The following is an 8,845-nucleotide window of genomic DNA, read 5'->3' on the forward strand; positions in this document are numbered from 1 at the left end:
ACGGCTCTGCTTTCCCCGGCTGCGGCCCCGCAGCCCCGCGCTGGACATCGGGGGAACCCCGCGGCGCCGTGTCCCCGTGTTTTGCTCTGCAATTAATTCAAATCGGCTGCGATACGAGCGTTAATCAAAAAGAACCTTACGCCAGGAGACAGTTTGGGGTCCCTGTTCTCTGCGCGCCTGGAGATGGCTCCCTGGCGGGGCCGTGGCGTTTGGGGTGCTGAGATGGGGCCGGTCCCCTCCTTAGGTCCCCTGGACCTGTCACCCCCGTCCCCAGAGCCTGACCCTGCGTAAAATAGCCGTCCCCCAGCAAATGAGGATGGGGACCCATAAAACACATGGCTCCAAACTCTGCCTCGCGCTCAGCATCGGGACTGAGGATGCAGCGGGGCCAGCTGGGTCCCAGCTGTCCCCTGTGAACGGAGGGGAACAGGAATGTCACCTCCTCCCGTCGAGGTGTCCCTGTCCCCAGCTCGGGGCCGGGGGGGGGCTCGGGGGGGGGCTCGGGGATGGCTCCCAGCCAGCGCTGGGAGCGTCTTGACAAGTTTTACTGCTTTCTGGGGCATTTTCACACAGACTCAGCAAAACGATTTTTTTTAAAAAAAAAAAAAAAGAAAAAAAAAAGCGAGGGAGAAAGAAAAAAAAATCACAGCTGCTCTGGCACACGCTCAAAATCTCAAAGAGTTTTTGGCAGAAACGTGCCAAGGGAAAAAAAAAATAAAAAAAAATCCAATAAATAGGGAGGTAAACTCCTTTTTGCCCCCATTTTTGCCTTCCCACAGTGGAAGGCAGGAGCTTTCCTTGCTGGCCCGGGGGCCAGGGCTCTCCCTGCTTGCCGGGGGGCCGTGCCAGCCCCCAGTATTGCTGGACGCGCTGGTACCCTGCCAGCCGAAATGCAGCACTCCAGCGCTGCCAGCTCCGGTGGCAGCCAGCGACTCCCGCCACCAAGGATGCAGCAGTGGGAGCCATGTGATGGCTACAGCCTCTCGGTGGCTGTTAATTTTGGCTAACAGAAACCTCGATTAACTCCTAGAAGGAGCCGGCCGGCCGGCTCACGGTCCCCGTGGCAGGTCCAGAAGGAGCCGGCGTTTAACCCTGCAGAAATGGGGTGGGTGGGGAGCTCGTTGACCCCCCCTTTGGCGCTGGACCGATGCTCGAAGGGCTCGGGGATGCCAAGGAGCTGGTCCTTGCTTGGCAGGGTATCACCCCCAGGGGTGGCTGGAGGGTTGCCCCGACACCCCCAGCCCCACATGCCGCTGCACCAGAGCCAGCCAAACCACAGGGACTGGGGACAGCATCGTCCCCAGGACTTGTACCCCTGGGACGGACGCTGCTGGGGCTGAGCCTGGGACGTGTCACGGTGCCTCTTTCCTGGGTGGCTCCTGGGGTTATTCACCCCCCCAGAGATGCTCTGGTCGGAGGCTTTGCAGAGACCCAAACACGAGTGGAGAGTGACACCGCATGGCCGGAGGCAGCAAGGCCCTGGGTGCCCCGGGGACACCACCCCATGTTGTCCTCTCCTACAGCTGGAAGGGCAGGAGGAGCCCCGCTCCATCGCAGGTTCCCAGCCTGGAGCGACCTCCTGCCAGGGACGTGCCGCCGTGGGACCCGCAGTGCCCGGCTGCGAGGTCCCATGGGCTTGCTCTGGCCGGGGTCCCCCATCGGCACCCCAAAACGCAGCCTCCCCCCACCGAGTGTCACCCGGGCAGAGGGAGGGCATGGCCCGCTGCCCCCGCTCCTGGGGGTTGAGGGGGGACGAGGTCGCTGTACGTGGCCTCCTCCGCACGGAGTCGGCGACGTTCCCCCTACAAAGCCCATCTCCTCCTGCTCGCTCTGCCCTGACCCCGATGTTCCTGTGGCTGCGGTTTTGATCTGCTTCAGAGCAGGAACCCCCTGAGGGAAACCACCTCAGCCTCCTATTTACCTACAAAGCCCCGGACATATGTACCTGCTCCGCAAACACAGCCTGAGCCCATGACTAATCCTAGTTACTTTTAATAAATATTTGGTAACTGCAATGAAAGTTTCTCGGGCCAAGCACCTGCTGTTCTGAGCTGGCCCCAGCAGAAACACCATCAGGAGAAAGGTTTTAATCCGAGCAGGAAGGAGAGGGACCTTTCCCCCCTGCGACTGCCAGGGCTTCTGGTGACCGCGGAGCTTGGCTCCTCACCCACCCTTTAGCAACCCCTAAGTGTGCCCTTTCGCTGTCTGGGTCAAGATGTCTCTTTTCAGCCCAAGGTGACAAAGTGCCCCAGAAGGAGAATTTCCCCCAATCCCATTTTTTAAGGTCCGTGGCTCAGTTTGGCACCAAACACCAGCAGCAATAGGCTTCAGCAGGAGCTTTGCGCGCTCGACGGCCCTCAAAACCAGCACACCTGGGTGGATCAAGCGAATTATCTCCAGTATCCCAGCACAGGCTGCGTTTCTCCCCCTGCTGCCCAGCACGATGCTGGTGGTGGGGCTCTGCCCGCCCCAGGTCCCCTTCGTGAGGCCATCGCTTCTGTGGCCGCTCCGCACCCAGGTCCCAGCATCTCCCCGTGCTCACGGAGCCCATAACTGCCCGGCGTGGAAACGCGGGTGTTCCGGGTGCTGCATGTTCACCTGGGGGGGCTGCTCGCCCCCCGAACTCATCTCTCGGCCCCACTGCAGTGCTGAGCCCGCAGCTGATGATTTATTCCCCTGGGAAGGTGGGGCCAGCGCTGCCCGGCTCATTTTCTCATCCCGGCAGCTGAGGGGTTTCTGTTTGCCCTGCTAATCCAGGGAGGTGCTCGCAGTACCAGGATTCATTCACAGAGGAATCACTGCGAGAGGACGTGCCCTGGTTCCCCCTTCCCGCTGTGATCCTCAGCCAGGCAGGATCAAGGAGCTGCCTGTGTCCCCAAGGGTCCCCAGCCTTCGGCGGGGCTACAAGCACGGTGTGGTGGGGAAGGTGCAGCGACACCGTGGGGTTGGGGGGGTCCCTGGGGTGGGGAATCACAGAGAACCACAGAATGTTGGGGTTGGCAGGGACCTCTGGAGATCATCTCCTCCAACCCCCGGCCACAGCAGGGTCACCCACAGCAGGTGGCACAGGAACGCGTCCAGGCGGGGTTGGAATGTCTCCAGAGACGGAGACTCCCCCACCTCTCTGGGCAGCCTGTGCCAGGGCTCTGCCACCCTCACAGCAAAGAAGTTCCTCCTCGTCTTGAGATGGAGCTTCCCATGGTCAAGTTTGTGTCTGTTGCCCCTTGTCCTGTCACTGGGCACCAGTTCCCCGGGGAAGCTCAAGGAACTGCCTCGTGCCGGGATCCCTGCTCAACCCAAAAGCAGCGAGGAGCAGGAAACTTCAGGCTTGAAATCCAGCTCTGAGCACAGCTGTCCACAGCGGCAGCGCATCGCCATGGCTGTGCTGGGGGGCAACGGCAGGCAGCTGAAAATGCTTCCCCCACCCCACCTGGCCCCGCCTGCAGACCTAAACCTCACATTTCTATAGTGCCAGGGCCCTCAGCGTTCCCCCAAGCACTGGGCACACCCGGAATTCAGCACTGCAGTCACTCTGCTTCAGAGTGAACAGGCAGCGCATGTCCCTTCCCACAGCATTGTCCGTGGCTCTTGTAAGGGCAGCACAGGCAGCTGGGCTCTCTGCTTGGAGGTGGCAGACGCCATCCTTGCTCGAGGAGCGCACCTGGCAGCTGCCCACGCAGTGATTTTTCTTCCCGTTTCTTCTCCTGGTTCACGGCCCCGCGTGGTGCTGCGTGGCCACCCGGCGTGTCCATTGACGGCCCCCACGCCACGGAGCCTCTGCTCTGGCCGAGCCAAATGGGACTCTGCTGGTCAGTGGGCACAGGACAGGGTGGAGGGCATCTGGCAGTGCCGATGTGACCACTGCCAGCAGAACTGGCCGAGACGTGGCCTGGGGTCTGCTTGGGCACCGTCGTGTGGCAGTGACCGTCCTGACGCAGACGGGCAGGGGAAGGTGTGATGAGCAGCACCAGCACAGCAGATTTTTCACCAGACACTGCCCGTTTCACCTCCTCCCTTCCTTGTGCGGCAGAGGTGGCTGCTGGAAGGTCCAAGGTCGCCTCTCCATCCCTGAACAAGCACAGCGGTCCATGCCGGAGCCATGCCCAGCGGGATCCCAGCGCTCCCCACCGCCAGAGAGCTGGGGGCGGCCACTCCACCGCCTGCTCGCTCCCGCCCTGCTAGGAAATTACTCCTGATGAAATTCAGCCCACATTTCCCTTCACTCAGCTGCGTCGTGCGAAACGCGCTCCCCGCCCCCGTCTCCCTCCGGCGCGCATCCTGCCTGCCTTTATCTGAGCGTGGCATCGAATCCCTGCCGGCAGCTCCGAGCTCATTTTCAAATATCATTAGAGCGGCTGTGCAGGCGATTAGGATTCCAGGCACTGCGGTGCCGAGGATGGCAAACACACCATCGGCACTCGATAGACGGAAACCGTCCCCGGTGCCTTCTCTGCCCCGTGCCCCTGCGACCCCGGCGTCTGTCTTCAGGCTTAATGCAGACAGACCGGGTTCTCCTCTCCTTAATTCATCAGCTCAAGCCATGTCTGCTCACAGCTCTGCGAGCTGATGGTTCCCGGTTGGACACGGGGACGTTGCAGACAAGTCATAGAATCCTAGAATGGTTTGGGTTGGAAGGGACCTTAAAGCCCACCCAGTGGCACCCCCTGCCCTGGGCAGGGACACCTCCCACCAGCCCAGGTTGCTCCAAGCCCCGTCCAACCTGGCCTTGAACCAGGGATGGGGCAGCCACAGCTTCTCTGGGCAACCTGGGCCAGGGGCTCACCACCCTCACAGCAAACAATTTCTTCCTCACATCTCACCTAAATCCCCCCTCTTCCAGTTTCAAACTGTTCCCCCTCGTCCCATGGCTCCCCTCCCTGCTCCAGAGTCCCTCCCCAGCTTTCCTGGAGCCCCTTTAGGGACTGGCAGGGGCTGGAAGGTCTCCGCGGAGCCTTCTCTTCTCCAGGCTGAACCCCCCCAGCTCTCTCAGCCTGTCCTCCCAGCAGAGGGGCTCCAGCCCTCCCAGCGTCTCCGGGGCCTCCTCTGGCCCCGCTCCAACAGCTCCGTGTCCTTCTGCTGTCGGTGCCCCAGCGCTGGAGGCAGCACTGCAGGGGGGTCTCCCCCGAGCGGAGCAGAGGGGCAGCATCACCTCATGGCAGTCTTGTCCCCAGCCAGTCTGAACAGAATTGTACGAGTGGAGCGCGCAGTGTGGTGGCAATAAAAACCCCAAAGTTGTGTCCATCTCTGCTGTGGGATGGTCCTTGCCGCGTTCTCGCGCAGGGATGCTGCAGGTACACAAGGCGCTCGCTGAACGTGGGTGCTGGTTGCGTGGGCAGGAGGGAGGTCATCGCCCGGGCTGGGGACCCCAGGGGCTGCTGGGGCCATGGGCCAGGAGATGTCCTCCTCACCCATTTCTAATGGCATGCTCACAATTAGGCAGCAGTTCTGATCCATCGGTCACTCCACGAGACACTGTCCTGGGAGAAGAGCTGCACGTTGGTGTAAAGCGCTCAGGGACGTGTCCCCTTGTGCCTTGCCAGGCTTTTCCCCGTGTTTGGAAGGACTTAGCCCAAAGCACCGAACACGCAGAGGGGACCACCCTCACCCCGGGCTCGGTGACTTCCTCCCTCCCAGCAAGTGGCTGCCTGGCCCCTCTCCTGCTCTGCCGCGTCCGGTGGCAGCTGGCAGGTGACAGGGGTGACGATGCATTTCTCTAGCCCTTTTCTCAGCGGACGTGCCCTTTTCAGTCCCTTTCATGGCTCAGGGTGACACCGCGGTGAGGTGCCAATCCCCAGCGATTTTCTCCATCTTCCCTGTCCACACATGTACCATGACCTCGAACAGCGAGGGAAGAACCTCCCCCAGTCCCCGTCTTTTACTGCTCTGCTGAGTGCAGCGCACGGGGTCCTGCTTTTTTTTTTGGCTGCCTACTTTTTCTCTGCGTCCTCTGAGTGGGACGGGAGCCGTTCTGTTGAAAGCCAAGACAAATTACGCTGGTATGCAGCGATGGTAGAGCTGATTCATAAGCCAGGTGGGTCTACAAGGTCTAATTTGGGATGGAAGATAGCTGACGAGTTCTTCAGTAACAAGGAAGACTTGGGAAACTATATTTTCCTTGACAAGCACATCATTATCTACCAGCTTAATGCTGCTGCCCAAGCGCTGGGCTTCTGCAGGCCAGCGAGGAGAGGCTGGCATGGTTACGAAGCAGGTTTTAAAGAGGAAATGTTTTAATAGGAAATGGGAATAGAAAATAGGAAATGGGAATAGAAAACTGGAAATGGGAATAGAAAAAAGGAAATAGGAAAATGAATAGGAGGATCATCCCCCCCATCCATGTGTCTGTCTCCAGGGGCATTAGCCAACACCATTTTGAAGATGGCAGATTCTCCCTCAGGGAATCCAGGTGTTTCCAGCTGTTGAGAGTCTCTTCTGGCCCACATATGAAGCTCTGCAGTGCCGGCCGCATTTCGCCTGCCAGAACACCCCTCATCCCTTCTGTGGGGACCGGGGACGGGTGCCAGGGTGCTCTGGCTGCCCCGACGCCAAGCGATGCTTCAGGGCTGGGCACGGCCCCGGCGCTCGGGGCGACTTCTCCAGCTCGACGCTCCAGGAATTGGCTTCGTTACAGCCAGGCAGGAAATTACAGCCCCGCTGGCAGCCTCGTCCCGATGCGATGGCCTCAGAGACCGGAGGAGAAAGACTCTCCTTCGGCTGTTGATAACTCAGCGCTGAGGTCTGTGCGCCCGTCTGGGGACGGACACCGGCAGGGAGGGGGCTGTGGGAGCATTTTGGGGAGCGTCAGTGCCGGAGGTGAGAGCTGGCGCTGCACCGGGCACCCGGCCAGCGTTATTAGTGTCGCGCTCCTGCAGGCAACAAATCCACCCACGTCCTCGACAGAAGGAAAAACTGTTTGGAAACAAGATCTCTACCTGGCACATGGAGCCAGAGACGTTCCTCACCCCGCGCCTCCCTGCCCGAAGGTGTCTCACCCCACAGCAGCCGGCTCCCTGCGCCGCGGCATGGGCAGGAGAGGGGCAGCAGTGCCCAAGGGACCACAGTTCCACCGTGACCGTCCCCGCCGTGCTGTCCCCCTTCCCTCCCCATCATGCTGGTGACAGCTCTCTGCACCTCCCAGCACTTAATATGCGAGAGGGGGCGAAGATCGCTGCACCCTGCCTCACGCAATGAATTATTAACCCACCATTAGACAGGTTGGAGTATTAAATCTTCCCCACCAGCCGTTCCTGGCTGTCCCCCAGCATGCAGGGACACGGGGGCCGGGTTGTCCAGACCCTGCTGGGGGAAGTGGGCAGAGGCCGAGTGACCCGGGCCAAGCGCAGTCCACCCTGTCTGGATACGGTCTCCCCCGACTGAGACGCGGGGAATCCAAGGTTGCTCTCACCCCTCGCCCTGCGCCAGTCTCCTCCGCTCTGCCCCAGGGTAAATCCTGGACCTAACCTTGGGATCTTCCTGCCACGTGCTGGGGTTCCTGGGAAGGAGAGGGGTGCAGGGCAAGGGTGCTGCGGGTGGAGGGGGAGCTCCCAGGGGTGCAGCAGCGCACGGGTGCTCGCCGCGGCTCAGGGAGCACAACGCAGGGCCCGGGGCCATTGCACGGAGCAAGGCAGGTGGGTCCCCAGCCCAGCTCCCAGCACGGGGACAACCGCGTGGGGCAGGTACCAACACCGGGGCTGCCCTGGGCAACTCAGCAGGGCAGAGACTGGCTCAGCTCCTGCGGGACGGTGCTCTCCTGTCCCTGCGGTGCCGACAGCGAAGCCCCAGCCTCACCTGCGCCTTCCACCGCCGAGCGCTCGAGCATCCCGCAGAGGAAGGGCAGGTCCAGGCTGGCACAGCTTGCACCACCTCCCCTCTGCGGTGACAGATCAGCCACCCCCGTGTCCCCCGCGTCCCCCGCGTGGCTCGCGCCCTCCTGTCGCTCCGCGTTTGTGTCCCTGCTGCCGGCGGGCTCTTCCCTGGCAGCTGCCAGCCTCCTTGGCGGGGGGACAAAGAGGGCTGCAGGCAAAGGGAAGCTATTGCCGACTTTTGCATTTTTCCCAAGCTGTTGGCTCTGTTAGTGTCTTCTAAGCACATTAAACTTGGATCCCAGGCAGGGCAGCCCCATGCCCGGCTCACCAGGCTGCTGGGGGCAGAAAAGGAGGCCGGGGGGGGTTTCTCTGAGTCTGGGAAGCAGGAAGAAATTTTTTACGCTGAGGGTTGCCCAGAGAGGGGGTGGAGGCCCCATCCCTGGAGACATTCAAGGCCAGGCTGGATGAGGCTCTGAGCGACCTGATGGAGTTAAAGATGTCTCTGCTCATTTTAGGGAGCTGGTCCGGATGGCCTTTAAAGGTCCCTTCCAACCCAAACCATTCTGTGATTCTATGATTAGTGAGACCTGATCCTTCACTCGGAAAGACCCAAGTGCAAAGATGCTGATGCTGTAGCTGCGTATCGGAGGTCACTGCACCCACCCAGGGGCTGCGAAGGGACGTGCTTTGCTCAGATCACACAAGCCTGGGCGACACATCCACGTTGGCTGATGGCCGGCGATGCTGAGCCAAGCTGTCCCTACTCCACCTTGCAGGGCCTGGCCCACCTCCAGGCTCTGCTCCACCTCGGTGGCTCCTGGTGGGCAACGCCACCTCCCTCAGCCCTGCCCCTTCCCATAGCGAATCTCAGAGAGGTTTGTTTCAGCCAGTCAAGCCCCAGCATTTGCTAAACCCCCCAGACATACTCATTGGTACAGATGAGAGGAAGAGAGCAGGACGAACCAGGAGCCAAGGTGCATTACAGCTTAAGCAAACACCCAAAGAAGCATTGTCTCTTTGCTCTCCACGTCTGACAAAAA

The sequence above is a fragment of the Larus michahellis genome, chromosome 23, assembly GCF_964199755.1.
Source record: "Larus michahellis chromosome 23, bLarMic1.1, whole genome shotgun sequence".
NCBI lineage: Eukaryota > Metazoa > Chordata > Aves > Charadriiformes > Laridae > Larus > Larus michahellis.